The sequence below is a fragment of the Carassius gibelio genome, chromosome B19, assembly GCF_023724105.1.
Source record: "Carassius gibelio isolate Cgi1373 ecotype wild population from Czech Republic chromosome B19, carGib1.2-hapl.c, whole genome shotgun sequence".
Classification (NCBI taxonomy): Eukaryota; Metazoa; Chordata; class Actinopteri; order Cypriniformes; family Cyprinidae; genus Carassius; species Carassius gibelio.
The window spans coordinates 14,954,087-14,973,115 of NC_068414.1; the positions used below are offsets into that span (position 1 = coordinate 14,954,087).

The 19,029-nt window shown below is 37.7% G+C and overlaps 1 long non-coding RNA gene across 2 annotated transcripts; it reads right to left on the reverse strand.

The window, feature by feature from the left end:
• Positions 1-1,246: 1,246 nt before the first annotated feature.
• Positions 1,247-3,653, reverse strand: LOC127979137 (uncharacterized). 2 transcript variants are annotated; one of them, XR_008158731.1, is made up of 6 exons: positions 3,492-3,653; positions 3,215-3,294; positions 3,028-3,124; positions 2,111-2,833; positions 1,903-1,965; positions 1,247-1,771 (listed from the first exon to the last, which is right to left on the reverse strand). It is a non-coding gene; the product is annotated as an uncharacterized LOC127979137 (long non-coding RNA). The 2 variants fall into 2 exon arrangements; XR_008158732.1 differs by having other exon boundaries at positions 1,903-2,026.
• Positions 3,654-19,029: the final 15,376 nt, after the last annotated feature.

Consider the following 19,029-nt stretch of genomic DNA (forward strand, 5'->3'; position numbering starts at 1 on the left):
AATGAATTCTTTCGAACTGCAAGTTGTTGTTGTTTGTCTTCTATTAACTACTGTACAAGCAACCCATGTAGTTTGAGTAACTGTGGTATTTTAAAAAAATCTCCCTGGGTTATCACGGGATTTTGATATTTAATTGGTGACAGGCCAAAATCCTGTCTGGCGCCCGAACTATGAAATAGATACTGTTTCCAAAAGGTCACTAGGGCGTGCCACCGTTACAGAAGTGGCGCCCGAACAGGGACTTGAACGACTTGAACTCAAGCATTTACATTGATCTGAACCTGAATATTTCCCTGGAACTTGAAAATGTGTCACATGCATTAGAACATTTCTCGTTTAAACTTTAATCTTGAAAATTGTGGGTGTTTCTGATCAGGGAGTACTCTGATCATTTTGTGTGTGTTTTGAAAAAAAAAAAAATTGTGGAAAGTGTTAAACTGTGACTGGAAATTGTACTCGGTCCCTTTTGTACTTTTTTTTTCTTATTTTTATTTTAACCCCCAACAAAAAGAAACAAAAAGGCCACAGTAATTCCAAGTTACTCATTTAATTTACTAATTATATACACAACACCATAAAGCCATGGCCACTAGCCCTCCTTCACCATCGACTACTGTGGAAATTGAACCACCCCCAGACATAGCAACTCCAGTCTGGACAACGGTGCAACCAAGGCCCGTTCCTCCACCTCAGTTTCCCACCTTTCACTCCACACCAACTCCGTTCAGCAGTCCCCATCCCAGGTCTCAGGTGCACTTTGCTTCTGCCCCTCCAGGTGGAGCGATTTCATTTCAGCCAGAACCTATGCAACTTTGCACATCCACATTCACTGAAACTACCCCATCTTCCTCAGTATCACAGCATCGCCTGCCTGGTTACCTCCCAACTCCTGGAAAAGAACTTCACCATTTGACTGCGCAAGTGCAAGGTAACTGGGATAATCTGTTTGACTTTATGAAACAGCAGGAAAAAGCTGTGATTGAACTCACCCAGGAGCAAAAAATGGCTACATCCCATCATGAAAAGCAACTTGTAGACCTGACTTCCAAAATCGATGCCAGCAAACAACAAATTCTCACAACGTTAACTGCAACAAAAGTGGATTCCACAGATTCAGATCAATTAGTCAAGGCCATGAAAGTGATGATGTCACACGAGCTACAGAAAATGGAGTCTACCTTGATTGCTGAAGTCCGTTTCATGGTGGAGCAACTTCATGTTGAACTTCAGTGAGACATCAGAGCTACACAAAAGAACCTTCAAAAGGAGCATGAGCAGCTCTCCACTGAGTGTAATCGTTGGATCACTCAGGTTGACAAGCTAAGCACTCAACTAAAAGAACTTCAAACAGACAGGGAGAAAGGAAAACGGCAAGATGAAGACATGGCTGATCACCAAGGTAAAGGGTTACAACCAACCTCCCGTTTCACACTTACCGCACCCCCGTCACCGCTAGAAAAGGTCCCAGAATGTCATCCTATTCCTGCTGGAAAAAGTGACCATTTAAAGTTGACCTTTCCCACTTTTGGAAGACCATCTGATGACGCCGATCCTCTGCTGTATCTAACCCGATGTCAGGACTTTTTAGCATTGCATCCTCTTGCAGAAAGTGACTTGTTGGCAACCTTCCGAAGTGTACTTCATGGCACAGCACGTGACTGGTTGGAGGTTGCTTGCTCTTCAGTAACGACATGGAGTGAGTTTGAGACTTTTTTTTTGTCCGCTTTTCTTTCTGAAGATTATGAAGACGAGCTGGCTGAGAGAGTACGTACTAGATTGCAAGGAGGAAAAGAAACCATAAGAGACTTTGCTTTCACATATAGAGCACTCTGCAAAAGATGGAAGCCCACTTTGACCGAAGTAGAAATAGTTAAAATGATTCTTAAAAACATAAAGCCTTACCTAGCCAGTCAGTTACGCGGACGTGTAAGCACTGTGGAAGAGCTGGTAAAGCTAGGACACCAACTGGAGAAAGACCATGAGCTGCAGTTGCAATATGAAATGTGCATGGGCCGAAAACTACAATCTGAAGTGTCACAAAAAACCACCAGTAACAAGCAACCTGAAAAACCACAAATTCAATGCTGGAGATGTAAAGGAAACCACTCACCTGGTTACTGTCCAAATTATGCCTCCCTAACCACAAACCAATCCGCAAAACAACACCAGTCCAATCCACGCCCGTTTCAGCCTCATAAACCTGGAGGTCAAGCCACAAACAATTTTATCACGGCCACAACAAACCAAACATCAAATTCTAAGAATTTACGGAAAACACCCTCTAAACCAGCCCCTGTCCCTCCTGCTATCATTCCTCAACAGCTTATCGTTCCAGTTAGTATTGGCAGCTGGTATGGAAAGGCCATTCTAGATACAGGTGCAAGCTATACCATGATCCACGAAAGCCTGTGGAGAAAGCTCTTCTTGCCAGGAGAACTCAAGCCTTGGTCACTTGGTCCACTGTACCTAGCAAATGGTGAAGCAGAAGTCCCATTAGGATGGGTTCAATTGCAAATCAATATGCATGACCAAACTTTTACTCTACCTGTTGCTATCCTGTCCCCCCAAGCACTTGCATACGCTGTGATTCTCGGGTTGGATTTCATTTACTTCAGTGGCTTACAAATAAATGTCATTGATAGAAAATATTCATTCAAGATTACTCCACAAGAGGAGTATCCTTTTCAACCTGGTAATGCCAGTGTACCTGAAGTTCCTTACTGCATACCTAGCCCTTCAGGCCAGCAACCAGAGCAGCCTCCGAGGACACTTAACCCATCCCTCTCACTATTAAGTTCTATTCCTCCACCCCAACCTGCATTCATAGCGGCATCTGTTGAAGCAAATGTACAAACGCTAATTGACACAGCAGTAAGTGAAGCACATCTATCTCCCCTTGACAAACAAAAATTAAAGACCATCTTAGAGACCAATACCCAAGTGTGTGTTGTACAACCTGGACGTACTGATGTTCTGAAACACTGTATTTATACTAACCATCAGGTCCCTATCAAACAGCGTCCTTACCGCATGTCACCTGCCAAGCAGTTTGTTGTAAAAGAGCAGCTTGAAGAAATGGTGAAAGCAGGAATTGTGGAACCATCACACTCTGGCTGGGCATCGCCTGTCGTGTTGGTCCCCAAAAAAGATGGCAGCCTTAGATTTTGTGTTGATTACCGAAAACCTAAATGCAGTAACTGAGAACGATGCTTACCCAATTCCAAATATAACTGAGATACTCGAATCACTCTCCGGTTCAGCAATCTTCACAACCATCGACCTAAATAGTGGCTACTGGCAGGTGGCCATGGAAGCCCAAAGTAAGCATAAAACTGCATTTATTACACCTTCAGGACTGTACCACTTTAATGTAATGCCTTTTGGTCTGAAAAATGCCCCCGTCACATTCCAGAGGCTAATGGAGACTGTACTGGGAAAATTGAGAGGAAAAATATGCTTTGTCTACATTGACGATATTATCATCTATTCACCATCAGTGGCTCAGCACTTCAACGATCTCCAATCAGTCCTTCTTAAGCTTCAGGAGGCTGGACTGACTATCAACCTGAAAAAGAGCAAGTTTTGCCTTAAGGAGATTACATTCTTGGGTCATGTTGTTAGCATAAATGGTATTACTGCAGACGCAAGCAAAGTTGAGGCCATCAAATCTTACCCTGTGCCACGAGACATCAAAAGGTCCAGCGCTTCCTGGGACTAGCCGGTTGGTACCACCGCTTTGTTCCTAATTTTTCTCAAATTGCTGAACCCATAAATGCGCTAAAGAAAAAAGGGCACTCGTTTCACTGGACACCACAATGTCAAGAAGCCTTTGAACAATTAAAAACCCACCTTACTTCACCTCCCATCCTGAGCCATCCAAACCTCCAGTTACCCTTCATGGTGCACACTGATGCCAGCGACACAGGTCTTGGAGCTGTGCTAACACAAAGGAAGGACCAGGGAATGGAAGTAGTTATTGCTTATGCAAGTAGAGCACTGAATAAGGCTGAAAGAAATTACACCGCAACAGAGAAAGAGTGTCTTGCAGTCATATGGGCACTTGAAAAGTGGCAGCATTACTTGGAGTATCGCATGTTCACCGTAGTTACAGACCACATGGCTCTCCAGTGGGTTATGAGCTCCCCAAAGTCCACCAGTCGCCTCGTCAGATGGGCCTTAAGGTTGCAAAAGTTTGATTTCATCATTGAATACAGGAAAGGGAAACTTAATGTGGCACCTGATGCTCTTTCTAGAGTTCCCAGCATATCAGGATGTAACCTATACTCCAGCCAGACGGACACTGATGAATTGCCAGTCACTGCTGAATCCATCTGGGAAGAGCAACACAAGGATTCTGAAATCGTAAAATTGCTCAAAGCCTTGGCACAAGACAACAGCACATGGAAAGACAAGTATGAGGTAGTCGAAGACAAACTTTATCACAAGACTTACCTAACAAAGGACCAAGTCCACTACAGGGTGTACCTCCCTCGCAGTCTCATTCCATCTGTCCTTCAATACTACCACTCCAATCCTCTAAGCGGTCATGGTGGCATATTCAAGACCTACAAACGATTGCATCATGTTGTTTTTTGGCCTGGAATGTGGACCGATGTAAAACACCATGTCAAGTGTTGTGAAAAATGTCAAAAGCTTAAATATGAAAATCAGAAACCAGCTGGCAAACTACAACCAATTACAGTGTCGCAACCCAACAAGATGGTAGGAGTGGACATAATGGGACCTTTGCCAAGTAGTACTCGCAGACATGAATACCTTTTAGTTTTTGTGGATTATTTCTCTCGATGGGTTGAGCTCTTTCCAATGCGCACTGCAATTGCGAGCACCATAGCAACGATTCTCCGAACGGAAATCCTCACCCGATATGGAGTACCGGACTTCATCTTGTCTGACCGGGGAACTCAGTTTGTCTCTTCCATATTCAAAGAACTGTGTGAGAAATGGAGTGTTACCCCCAAATTAACAACTGCCTATCACCCACAAACCAATATGACGGAGAGAGTTAACCGCACTTTGAAATGCATGATTGCCTCCTATGTGGATGAAAACCATAAAAAATGGGATCAGTATTTACCTGAGCTTCGTTTTGCTCTTAACTCAGCCGTTCAAGAAAGCACTGGCATGTCCCCTGCGGAGCTCCAGCTAGGAAGAAAATTACAAGGCCCCATGGACAAGATACTTCAGGGTAAAAATCTCTCACCATCAAATCCATCCTATGATGTGGTAAATCAACTAGCCCAGTTAAAATCACAAGCTGAAGAATGCTGTAAAAAAGCCAAAAAACGACAGCTGAGAAGTTACAACAAAAACAGACGAGACGTGTTCTTTAAAGAAAAGGACAGGATCTGGTTACGGAATTTTCCACAGTCCAAGGCACAACAACATTTCAGTGCAAAACTAGCCCCCAAGTGGAAAGGTCCTTACCGAGTGCTGAGAAAATTGGGACCGCTGAATTACCAGATCGCGCTGGAAACAACTGGGGAGGATGTCAGAACAGCGCACGTTTGTAATTTGAAACCGTGCTACCCAACAATGGAAGAGTTAGAGCTAATTGAAAAAAGAAAACTCGTTAAGATTTTCGAACAGTCCTCTGATGAAGATGAGGAGTTTTTGGGCTTCTAAGAGAAACTCAAATATTAGTTGTTTTGCCAACCATGGGTTGTTTGTCCCAGCGGGGGGGAGTGTGGCGATGTAAAGAAAATCCGCCCCTTCCGTGCCCATATCGGGATGTGGAACAATTAAGGCAAAATTATAAAAAGGAAAAATCGCTTGGAAAAAGGGGGGGAAATGGTAAACGCGAACGCCAAGTGGCAGGTGAGCAAACCAAACAAAGGAGTTGATCGGCGGGAGTGAGACGCACGCTGTATTGGGTCAGTGAGAGTGCGGAAATAAAGATTCACCAGGCTGCAAAGAGTGTAACGAACTGCTGAAGGAACTCACAAGATCGTCATTCCGTTGGGTTTTGCTAATCCGGAGAAAACGCTGCCTCCCAAGGATCTTTTCCCTGCCAGACATGGTCAGCGATATTGCACACACGCGCACACACACACTAACGCACTTCATCGCACGCACTTCCTCCACCCATTCGCGGGTCGCTTTGAGTGACCGATGTATTTATATTACTGACTTTCATTTAATTTCCCTCTCAGTATATCTATGACTTTGGTGGTTCAAGAGAAAAAAATATATACCTGATCCTGTGTTTTTTTTGTTTTGTTTTGTTTTTCTCGCTGGACCGCTGATGAGTGTTTTTGTTTGGAGGAGAAAGCCTCGATCTGCTGATCTTGTTTACTGGGATGTCTAAGTTCATTTAATTATGCCTGTATGAAAAACCTTGTCGTTTACAATTGTTGTTTTTCTATACATTATTATCATTATTATTTTTTTTGTTTGTTTATTATTGTTCGTTTTTGTTTTTGTTCCTTTCCTCTTGATTATATGGGGTTTTTGATTTGTGTCCAGAATTGTGTATAAAGAAGGGACAAATATATAACAATGAATTCTTTCGAACTGCAAGTTGTTGTTGTTTGTCTTCTATTAACTACTGTACAAGCAACCCATGTAGTTTGAGTAACTGTGGTATTTTAAAAAAATCTCCCTGGGTTATCACGGGATTTTGATATTTAATTGGTGACAGGCCAAAATCCTGTCTGGCGCCCGAACTATGAAATAGATACTGTTTCCAAAAGGTCACTAGGGCGTGCCACCGTTACAATATACATGGGACGGGTAGGTCGACGGAGGCTTCCATGTAGTTCCGCCATCTTGCAAAACTATAATAGCAGAGAGGGACAAAAAGTACTAAGCCAACGCGTTTCCACAGCGCGTTTTCGGTCAGAGCCAGAAACGCAGGTGCAGAGCAGTGAGAGGCGCTTGAAACTGCACCGGCAAGTTTAAAAGTCTGGATTGCATTCTTATTATGGACCATACATATGCCGCGCCACAGGAGAAGAAAACATCATCGCCAAAACAGTCAAAAATAGAACGTAAAAGGAAACGTGACCGTAGATTACAGAAAACAAGAGTTAACGTCGGGGAAGCTTTTTCTAGGTGGAAAGAGCTAATGCTTGATAAAGATTTCAAAAGAGACGCTGAAGTGGCCTGTTTTCTTCTCGACAGGTAAGTCAGTGTTACAGTCTATATTATAATATTTTTTTATATCTAACAATGCATATAATTCAGAAAATATAACGAATAAATTAGACATAACTACTAATTACAATATTTCATGTTTTCCACAGTCAGTAATTCATACTGTAACATTCGTTTGTTTATGGTCATGTTGCAGTTTGTTTGAAATAACACACCTGTTCACCTGAAGGAAAACTCGACGAAGTGCTATTAGAAGACATCCTGTCAAAGCTTTTTGGTACATATCGCCTACCGTAGATGCAACGCACATTTGAAAAAGTGAGGCGCTGGAGAGCAAAATTAGTTTGAATGCAAAATACAATTTCACCACTAGATGGGAGTAATTCCTACTTAGTGTCCCTTTAAAGGTGATATCACAAATGAAGAAGTCGAGGGCTCTTAAAGCTCGATTAAACTGGTTCATGGTTTATAAGTGATGAAATTGCCCAAAGGTCTCAAGGGACAAATACCATGGCATTAATGGTCATGTAGCAACCAGCATGCATGTGTGTATGAAAAGGTTTGTGTTTGGGCAGGTAAAAGCAAAGCCCAGACCGAAGATGCATGTTGGAACAGATCTATACAGATGTTGGAAAGGAGCAGACGTGCAGGAACATGAATGTTCAGTCACAGGCAAGTCACAGCACCTGTAAACACACGCATACACACACACACACACACACACACACACACACACACACACACAGCTCAGCTCATGGGGCATGTTCAGGCAAACTCACACAAGCCAAAACAAGATCTGAACAGCACAGGGACAGAAAGACAATGCATTTACATACATTTTAATGAGAACACACTGTCTGATCTTCCGCATTGTGATTTTTCATGTGACTCATAAAGGCACAAATGTTTTATTAGACATCTGAGGGAGTAATTTAGCCATTTTAAACAGAGCTCGAATCACTCATGTTGGCACATGAAACACTTATTCCATGTGTAAGATATTAAATGGTCTCTTTAGAGACCTTTTGATTTAGTTTGCAAGTGCTTCAGTTTTAACATCAAAAACAACAACAAAACATGACTTGCTCCAGGATGAGTTTAATTCAAATTTATAGGAAGAAATGGAAATCATTATGGTTCAGTCTTTCAAGATTTAACAGAAAATATTGCCACTTATTAAGACTTGGCTAGGAAGTTAAAATATTATGCTTTATCCATGAAAAAAAAGAACATGTAATATCAATAATCCACTACAGTTGAAATTATAATGAAGTATTTTACCTGAGCTTTAGTATGTCAACACATCAAAATAAGTCTGCTTCTTTATAGCATGACAAACTATTATTAAAACATCATGATTTATATTGAACTTTAAAATAAAACTTAAAATCTGACAAACTGCAATATGTGTTTACATAAACTTGGTATTTTATTTCATTATTATTATTATCTTAAGGTACAGTTTAGAATACTTTTAAGAATTAATTTATGCTACAGTACATGTGCAATTTTGGTCAAATAAAATGCATAGTTCACACACACACACACACACACACGATTTGCATTATTTAGTTATAAGTTCCACAAAATAAGATTTTTTTAAGAAAGTTGACAAACAGTTGATGGTAGCCACTGATTCCATAGCTTTATTTTCCATATTATGGAAGTCAGTTGCTACCATTAACTGTTTGTTTACCAGCATTCATCAAAGTATCTTTAATAGCTTAAGTGTTTAGAACAGCTTAACGGTGCATAAATTACAGAATTGACATTTTTGGGTGAACTGTCCCTTTAAGCACACTTCTTTCTGTTATAAGAGAGTGTGCTGTTTACTACACAATGTCTAAAAAACAAACAAACAAAAAAATCTAATATTTTGTAAAACACCACATTACGCCTACAATACATGCTATCATAATAGTTTCCACTGATAATTTGTAAAAAAAAAAAAAAAAATTACAAACCTAAAATATTACTACTGTTCAGATCATATATACTGCATTCTGTTGAAAAAGAACAATGAGTATGGTAATATGCTTTTATGAACAAATGTGAGACAAATTTATGCATCCCTCCCTGCAAACCATTATGGGTTATGAACTGAACATTCTGTTATTCTTTGCTCTGGAGAGTTTAAACTAGTGTGAAGTGTGATGATGGCACACTGTTCCTGCATCATTATTTCATGCGCTGGAATCATTTGCAGAGTGTGTTAGAGGTGAAATATAGCAGAGACCTGAAAGAGAAAACAACAAAACAGCAGAGAGTGGGAGCAACACAGCGACAGGGTCGTGTCTTTGTCCTCTGTGAAATATGTCTGTGCACTAGTTTGAAACCACAATAATATCTTTCTTTATTTCTATGAGGGAAAAGAAGGCAAGAGAAGAGCACAGACACAGACTTTGAGGTTTGCTGGACATATTTGGCCTATAAAGTTGCTGAGAAAGCATGGGTTTTACACGGATCATTCCTCATCCTAACAAAAACTCATTTCTGTTTGAAGAGGTGTAGTAAACCTCTACATGCAAGCCAAATTTTAGGGCTAAATTGATTTGCAAAAAGTATGCGTAGGTTGAAGCTTAATTAGCTGGTAAGTTTTAGCAGTGCTGCAACGGGAGGAAAAAAAGAATGTTTATTCATTGACGGCCAGTCAAAATGGCCAGTGTATTCTGATTAAATAACAATTAAAAAATATAAATAATGTGTAATAACAATTAATAGCAATAATAACAACATATTATGGTAGATTATTTAACAATGACTAGTAAAGTGAAATTACACTAAAGTACAGTAAACCAGTAAACGGTAAAACTATTTGTGCTATAAACAAATATGTTTATGATTGCAATAAAAAACTAATTTGAAACTAAACGTAATCAAATTGCTTGACAGAAAGGTCATGACGACAAACATTTACTTAGCTCTTTAGCATCTGATGCTAATCTGGTCTGAAATTAAAATTTAATTGAATCTCATTAGTTGTAATCAATGAGAAGCACTGGCTGGTGTGTGTGTGTGTGTGTGTGTGTGTGTGTGTGTGTGTGTGTGTGTGTGTGTGTGTGTGTGTGTGTGCCAAGGCTTTAATCAATGTGACTTCTTCTGTCCTTCCAGATATGAATTGCTCACAAGTCATCTGTGACCTTCAAACAGCAGAGTCAGTCAGTGATTGAGCAGAGGGTCTGCGTGTAATTATTATAATGTCACATATGTAAATTAAGCACAATCACATGATGGTTAGACTGCTTGACTGCATGTGTTTGTGTTACAGCTGTTTATTGTCTATTAGACATGATAACAGAGTTGTGGATTCCACTGCTTCTCTCAGCAATTGAGCTGTTTCTGTTATATAAATTTTGATTTATTTACTTATGTATGTTTGTATCTATACCAAGGTTGTATTTATTTGTTTAAAACTACAGCCAAATTGTAAAATATTATTACAATTTAGGATAACTGTTTTCTATTGTGATATATTTTCTAATATATTTGCTACAAAGCTGATTTTTCAGCATCATCACTGCAGTCATCAGTCTCACCGAGTCAATTATTAACAATGGTTTCTAAACTAAAAAAAAATAATAATAATAATAATAATAATAAACAGATATTTAGTCAGTTCAACTTAAAATGTACTTCATCCAGTAATATCTACAATAGCTGGTCTTGTTGAAATGAAATAAATTAAGATTACTTATTAAAAGTGAATTTAACCAACCTGAAAAAAAGTTTTACTGAAGCATAACTGTTAGTAGATGTTGTCTGATTTCTCCAGTTAGGTCAAATTACTTATTAATTTGGATATAATCTTTGTTATTTTTAAATGATGAAAGTCATTTTCCTCACTGTTAAAAAAAAATGGTGAAATGCGTGGCAGGGTGCTAAACGTTTATTATTAATGGATATAAATTTCCTGAATTATCACTGCAAAACATTATTTGTAAAATATAAATATCTTGCAGTAACCCTCAGCTAACAACAGCACATATACCTGAGCTAAAGTAACTATCACTTCATGAGCAACAGCACAGCTAAAGAAACATGCAGCAAAATATGAGTGTTTCTTGATCTTCTCCTGGACTTAAGCACAGATTTTACTCTTCAGCACAATGGTATCCCACAAAATTCAGACAACAGAAACCCTTTAAACCCCAACAGAACTTTAAACACTACCCGATCTCTCTAGATTTCAGCATCTTCACTTATTACAATCCAGTCTGAATTAATTTCTTTCATTCAAAACTTTTTATTAAGAATTAACAGAGGTTTAGATGTTATGTTTTATTGACAATATAACACACAGCAGCACATTTGTTGCAGCTGAAAGTGCTCATGAAAATCTAGAGAGATGAATATTCTATCATCAAGTAGTGATTACGAATCACATCTGTAGTGTTTTATTTCAATTTATTAATTTCACATTTTGAAAATGCTGTCCTGCTTTGAATTTTTTTTTACGTTTTTGAATTATCATTCATTATATATATATACAACGACTGCACAGGTTCACTTTTTACGGTGTAGTATCAATACTGTAGTAATGTATTAAATATTGCTTTTTCAATCAAGTGAACATATCTTTCCTGAATAAAAGTATTATTATTTATATTCTTACTTTTGCAGAGGTATAAGATTTACAAAAGCAAATAACAAAAGATATATATTGCCTGACAGTATGGTTTTGCTGGTTAACCTGTTCTTTTATTTATCTAATAAATCATATTTTTTATGAAATAAAAATTTATGTTTTGACAGTAATCTGTTTTTGGATGGCTCTTTAATGCCTAAAATCAGCTAAAACCAGGGTATTATTGTCTGATAACATCACGATTTTGTAAGTGTTTGGCATTGACTTAAGAGCCAAAATCTTGCCTCTATATGTTTATGTAATGCTTTTCCTGGAGATTTAACTTAATGAGTTTCTTGTCATGCTTTAGGGAGCTGTCTCAAGGACAAAGGAAAGTTTTGCATATTTCATCAATTTAAACCCTCTAATGTGACTGAGACAAGTTCCAGCATACCTTTACAGCAGAAATCCATTTGGATTGGATTCAGTGGCAAACACATGAATCCAATTATTGTTCCATTTAAACTTAACACAACCAGCAAGCTAATCATATTTCTCACTGCCAAAGGAATTTTTTTTTTAAAACCTTCACCTCAAATCCTTTTAACGAGCCATTCAATTAATTCATTAATCTTGATAAATGTTTGTTTTTGTTTTAGTTTTTTGCTCAAAGGTGGAAGAAAAATGACTGTGCCACTAGCATTACCAGATTGAAGTAACACAGGCACAGGTTCTAACTATGTCTGACATAATGACATAATTATTCACATTGCACAGCTGATTGGTTTCTTTTAGTATCAGTAGCCAATAAGCTGCGCAGATTTGGTGAAAAACTTTTTTTGGTGAAAACCTTTTGCGTTTTGGTCATACACGAAAGCTGCTTTTTGGGGTTGTGAAAACAAACTTTTGAAAACACACTTCAAAGTGCAAATTTGTGATGGTGATGTCAAGTTCATGCATATTACGTGTTCGCGTAGAGTTTCTTTATACATCGCCAACTGCATAATACAGCGTTTAAGTTATTAAGTCATTTTTGCAAATCTTTGTAAACGGGGGTCATTTTGACAGCATTTTGCATATTCACAAAGGAAAAACTAACATTCATAATTGTGCAAACGTACCCTAAAATCGTGGCAGCAACAATTGTTCTCCTGTGTTTGCAAATAGCAAACAGTCTCCAGTCCAGAAGTGGTAGAAATGAGCTTTGCTTTTGATCTCAGCTACCACAGAAAATCTGTTTATTAATAAAATTTTGTTAATGGTTAATGTTAGTTTGTTAATCACACAGAACTGAGCTCTCTCTTGTTTTGTTTTTTTTTTTTCTTGTTTTTTTCATTGAATATGTGATGATAGTAGGGTACATGTTGTGTTCCTCCATCAGTCATGTTTTCTCATCCATATTTTCTGGGATCCAGCGGGTGAGTCTTTTATGCTGAAAAGCTTTAATTTCTCTCATGCAAAACTGCTGATTAACAGGCTAATTAAGAGGACTCCCGTCGCCTCACCAACTGGAATCAACTGTGCTTCAAAGTGCTCCAGTCATCCTTGAATTCAGCTTTACTGTGAAATGGCTGCCAGGCCTTTTCATGTTGTTTGTCATCTGGAGGGTTTGACAATTAAATTTGACTAGGTCTATAAGATGTAAAAAAAAAAAAAAAAAAATTATTAGATGAAATAACTAAGATAAAAAAAAATACTGTTCTCAAGTATTTAAAGTTGCAGAGTAAAGGAAGTGGTGATATAATTTTTGAGTGGATCATGTAGATTATTTGTTGACTATTATTTGTTTTTATCAGGTGTTTGGACTCTGACGGTACCCATTCACTGAGGATCCTTTGGTAAACAAGTGATGTAATGTTCTGTTTTAATAATTAAAAACTCATTTATATCTTGGATAGTCTAAAGGGGGAGTACATAGTCAGCAAAATTTTATTGGAGGCAGACTATTCCTTTAAAATACATACAGTTTTTGTTGAGAATGACTTTTTAATCTTGATATCTCCTGCTTCTTTGTTTATATGTTCATGTGGTTTTTGGTAATATTTTAGAGCCTACATGCGCAGAAAGACCAAGACACATTAATTTACTTCATATCAAAACAGCATGCTTGTATAAGCTTTTCAATTCTTAATACAGCCTGTGTTCTCTCATGTGCATTTTGGAGTGAATATGAAAGAGATATAAATGTCATCGCTCTTTCCAAATATACATGATTTGTGAGCATGCATTGGGACCTGTTGCGTGTAGTTGGTCACTGTACTGAGATTGTCTATTGAAGTGGTTATATTTGGACAGTTTTTGAAAGAAGCATATCCTTTGCTACCTGTGAGATCTTACAATGCCTGTCATTCAGTGGATGGCTGAAAGAATAAAAATGGCCATCTGACACAGTGTTTGAAAGCAGTAAATTATTTTATAAATGTAGTTGGCTTAGCTTTTACAAGCAACCCTGAAATCGTCCCCTTGTGTTTCTGAGAAATTACCACTCAAGCTGTGTATCAGAAAGATTTCAAAAGACAGATAATGTGCCTTACTTCGCCAATAGTGGCAATATGTGGCAATAGCTATGTTTCCATCCACATATTTTATTATGCATTGAATTTCGGCATATTGCATTAAATAAAAAAGGTTAGATTGAGACAACACTATGTGCATAAAAACTTAAAATGCACACCAAAATGCACACCAAAAATGTATAGGTGCTCAACTGACATGGATAATTTTGTTTAGCCAATTATAAGATGTGCATAAACTATGATGGCACTTTTACTGATAAATGTCATCAATTTGCAACAAAAAAAAACATCATATGGTTGGATAACTGTACTAATCAGTGGACCACACAATCTCAAACATTGTTTTAGTTTTTCTGACTTGCATGTGCCAAAGTCTGTCATCAAAATAATTTGGTATAATTACACCAATTGTGTTCCCAAACATCAGGCACCTGCCTTCAAACACAGGATAAAATGTGTTTGTTATTGTGTTTCATCTGAGGCACAAGCTATTATGTAGGAAAAAGAAGCCACATTGACTTCCCCGGTTACAGCAACTTAAATTGTTTTTATTAATATAGTTTGCCAGGAATAGAGTTCAGTAAAAACTCCTGAAACTCCTTAAAACCTAAAACTTTTAAAGTTCTATTTTGAGCTCCAAAGTTTTGTTGAAGCAATCAGTTCACTTTTTATTTTCTTTTTTATAAGTTTTATGCAAATATTTTATGTGTTATTTGAATTTTTCACATAATTTAAAATTAGCTACTACCTACTCGACAGTGTCGTGCTGAAGTGTGGAGTAATACTGAGATTCCCTCGTTGTGAGACACATACTGTTTATCTCTAATCTACAGTATAAGAACTGCTAATTGAGTAATCACTAGAAACTGTTTGAGCCGTCTAGTGCTCTGCCAAGATAAGCAAAACACAGTTTAATCAGTACAAGGTTAAGGTTCATATCTCAGCTTGATGAGTGTTAAAGTCAGGGTCATTATTGAAGCATTTGTCTGAAAGTGCATTAGGGCTTACCGTCAATCAAAAGTCATGACTTGCATGCAAAATTGTAGTACTCATGCATACGATTTAATTTCAAAGCACGCAACAAAACAACCTTCTTAACACCTCAGCAGAATTAAAGCATGCATGTTATTGCCTGGACAAATGCACTGCTTTATTATTCTGAAGCATCACTAGGTGAACATCAGACGGTGATTAACCCATATTAAAGCACTGATGGCTCTAAACCACAGCAGCTGTCTGCTACAACAGCGCAGCATCATTACAAATACAAAAGCCCTTACACTGGCAATTATAATTTTTTGTAATGTTTTTGAAAGACGCATATTGTGCTTAACAAATCTGCATATATTTTTTACAAATGCAACAAAATTGTTAAATATTATTACAATTTAAAAGAATGGTTTTCTATTTCAGTATATATAAAATGTAATTTATTCCTGTGATACAAAGCTGAATTTTCAGCATCATTACTCCAGTTGTCAGTGTCACATTCTAATAGTCATTCTAACATGATGATGTGCTGCTAATGAAGCTTGTCTTATTATCAATGCTGATGAAAATGATGCTGCTTTACATTTTTGTATGATACAAATAACTCACTTCTCAGTTTTTGATTAATCGAAAGTTTAAAAAAACAGCATTTATTTGAAATATACAACTTTTGTAAGGTTATACTGTACATTTCTTAACTATCACTTTTGATCAGTTTAATGCATCCTTTCTGATTAAAAGTAGAAGTTAAAAGTTAGAATATATCTTGCTCACACAAACTTGAATGTAGTGTATTTTCAGTGATTTAAAAAATGCACAATAATATAATAATTAAATAAAACACTAAGTAATAAACCCTCACTTGTTTCTCCAGGTCGCGTCCACCCGATAATTGTGGGCAACCAATATGGATTCTTTAATGAATGCTTCTTAAACTATTACATTTAGTCCCCCAATCCTGAATATTTCGTTATGCTCTCCTAGACAGCAATGAGATTAAATGGAAAGCAAATTGCCCAAGTCTCAGACACATTTGAGAAAAAGTAATCTCAGATATGCCGCTTCTAGAGTTTCAGAAGAAATGTCACAAACCAAAGTCTTCAATCAAAAGATTCAAAGATTCCAATATGAACATTACTAAATTCTCTTCAAACCAAATTATTCAAAATGCTACATCATTTTCTTTTGACAGAGTTGATCAGAAATGATTTCATACTGTACGGTCGCTTTGTCAGCTCTTCCCTTTCCCTGCTCTCTGCAGTGTTCCTCTTTTGATCCATACTCTGTCAGTGATTTGATCCTGCTGGCAGATTCAGGGCTGGTGATTCATAAGCTCTCCTTACACTCCAAGAGCAGCACATAAAACACACTGGAGCTACATTTTCCTAATAGCCATGATTGTGGTTGATAATCCTCTCCAGAGGAATAAAAACCAAAAATATTAAGCTGTGCTGTATGAATATCAGCTTACATGTGTGCAATATTTAGCTTGGCTTTGTGGTCGCTATGTGGTTCCCATCAGATTTTGAGTGATTTTTTGGGTTGCTAACAGTTTGGGTTTATTGTTTGTTTGTCTGTTTGTTTGTCTGTTGCTATTCAGTTATTTTGTCTGTGTACGAAATCTCTACCTATAACCATATATTTTTGAGGTGACCTAAATAAATAATTTATTAAAAAAAACATTATATATATATATATATATATATATATATATAATTGCTGCTGCATTTAGTAAGGTCTCTGCCAGTTCAGAAAACCTGAAAAGTATGACGTAGATATCTAGCTATTTGAATAAGTCACCTGTGACTCATATATGGAATCAAGACAACCATTCACATACATTGTGTCAACACACCCCAGGAAGAAAGGGGCGGGGTGAGCAGTTCCTCATTATTATTTAAAGAGGCATGCACCAAAAATATCTTGCTGTGAACTAAGATGTTTTTTTGACAGGGTAAAAAGAGTATTGTTTTACATGACCATCGAGGAATCTTAACTGAAGTATGTTACCGACATTTTGTGAAGACCCTAAAGAATCATACCAATGTGAAAAATGGGCATCCGATGTCTCCTTTAAAGCTGCCAAAGTGCAGTACCCTTAAAGCACACTAAATCCAAGCGTGTCCCATCATGCATCATGTTCTGGAAATAAATATTTTTAAGACTTTTAGCCAAGTTTGTGTATTTTCCTCAATATTTGCAACTACTTTTTATCACTTAATTAGAAATGTACCACAAATGTAATTATTAAATTGTCGTCTGTTATACAAATTACTAAACAGACATTTAGAACTTTATTTTAAAATGCAAAGTATTGAAATTCAAAATAAGGCATGATAAGGATTTTTACAGTGTGTTCCAACAGTTATGAAAGGTTATATACACACTTGTTGTCTTCACACCCACTTGGGCCTAATACAGTAAATATATCATGTAAGTAGACAAAGTGGTGAATTACAAGACCGCAAGTGTTGGTATTTGGACAGGCCCCATATACCAACCATATACCATTTTTCAGCACTATAAGGCACACTTAAAAGCCTTTAATTTTCGTTAAAAAAACGACAGCGCAAAATGTTGACATTCCCATTAGCACAGCTCCATCTAGTGGATGCATAACGCAAACCCAGTCAAACGTTTGACTGCAGTATCTTCTATTCTATGCGCTTTATATTCCAGTGCGCCTTATATATGAAAACAGTTCTAAAATAGGGTATTCATTGAAGGGGCGCCTTATAATCCAGTGCGCCTTATAGTGCGGAAAATACGGTACCCATAATGCACCGCAATGACGAGCGCACAACCAATGTACACTTGAGAATACCCATAATGCCCTGTGAATGTCATACTGAATGAAGTCCCATGTTTCACTATTTTCCAAACCGCTGATCCAATGTTGGTACAGTGTAATATCAGTTTATCCAATTAGTGGATGTCACCGAGTTCACTCATTCAATCCCATAATGCACCAAAATGACGAGCATTCAACCAATAGGGAATATCCATAGTGTACTGTGAGACGAATCATGTCAAATGAATTCCCGCATTTTGTTATTTTCCAAACTGCTGGTCCAATGTCTGTACAGTGTAATATCACATGTACAATTCCAATTGATTATTAAATAGTTTAAGTTTAAACAGTTTAGTTAAGTAAGTAGTTTAATTAATTACATTTCAAAAGATTATTAAACTTCAAGAACAAACTATGCAAAAGGAGCGAGTACTTCCAGTGCACTCGGTATTTTAATTCATTAGGAGCAATGATAATACAAAGGCTATTGCTATAACAACACACAAACACACACACATAAAAACATATAAATGTATAATTCTAATAGAACTCTTGGCATGTTTGCTTATCCTCTCGATCAGTCACTCCAGGCAGCCAGAAGTCCTCTGCCAGCAGGATATTTCCATCTGACAGCTGCCACTTTGCCATGTAGCGTCTGGCCCCGCGCTGACTTCCTGTATCCCAGAGTTCCACTCTTAGCACAATGTTGATCTCCCACAGGGCCAAATCCATCTTAGTTTGCTCCCCTCCACTGCCCACATTACTGTAGAATAGAGGGGACATGAGCACCATATCCTGTCCCGGGGTGTGCGGCTCAGCATAATAGCCGTCTATCAATCCTGTATCTATGGAAGTTGATAAATCACTGGGGGATTCAGAGTTCACATGGCTGCCAACAGCAGACACAAAGTTGGTGGCTGAGCAGGAGTCGGTTGAGACTGGAGTGTCCTCATTGCATTCAGGTAAACAGACACACCAGGAGCGGCACAGAGGCAAACAGGATGCCATATTCGTTCGCTGATTCTGACAATCTGATATCGGAGTCTGGCTGTGTG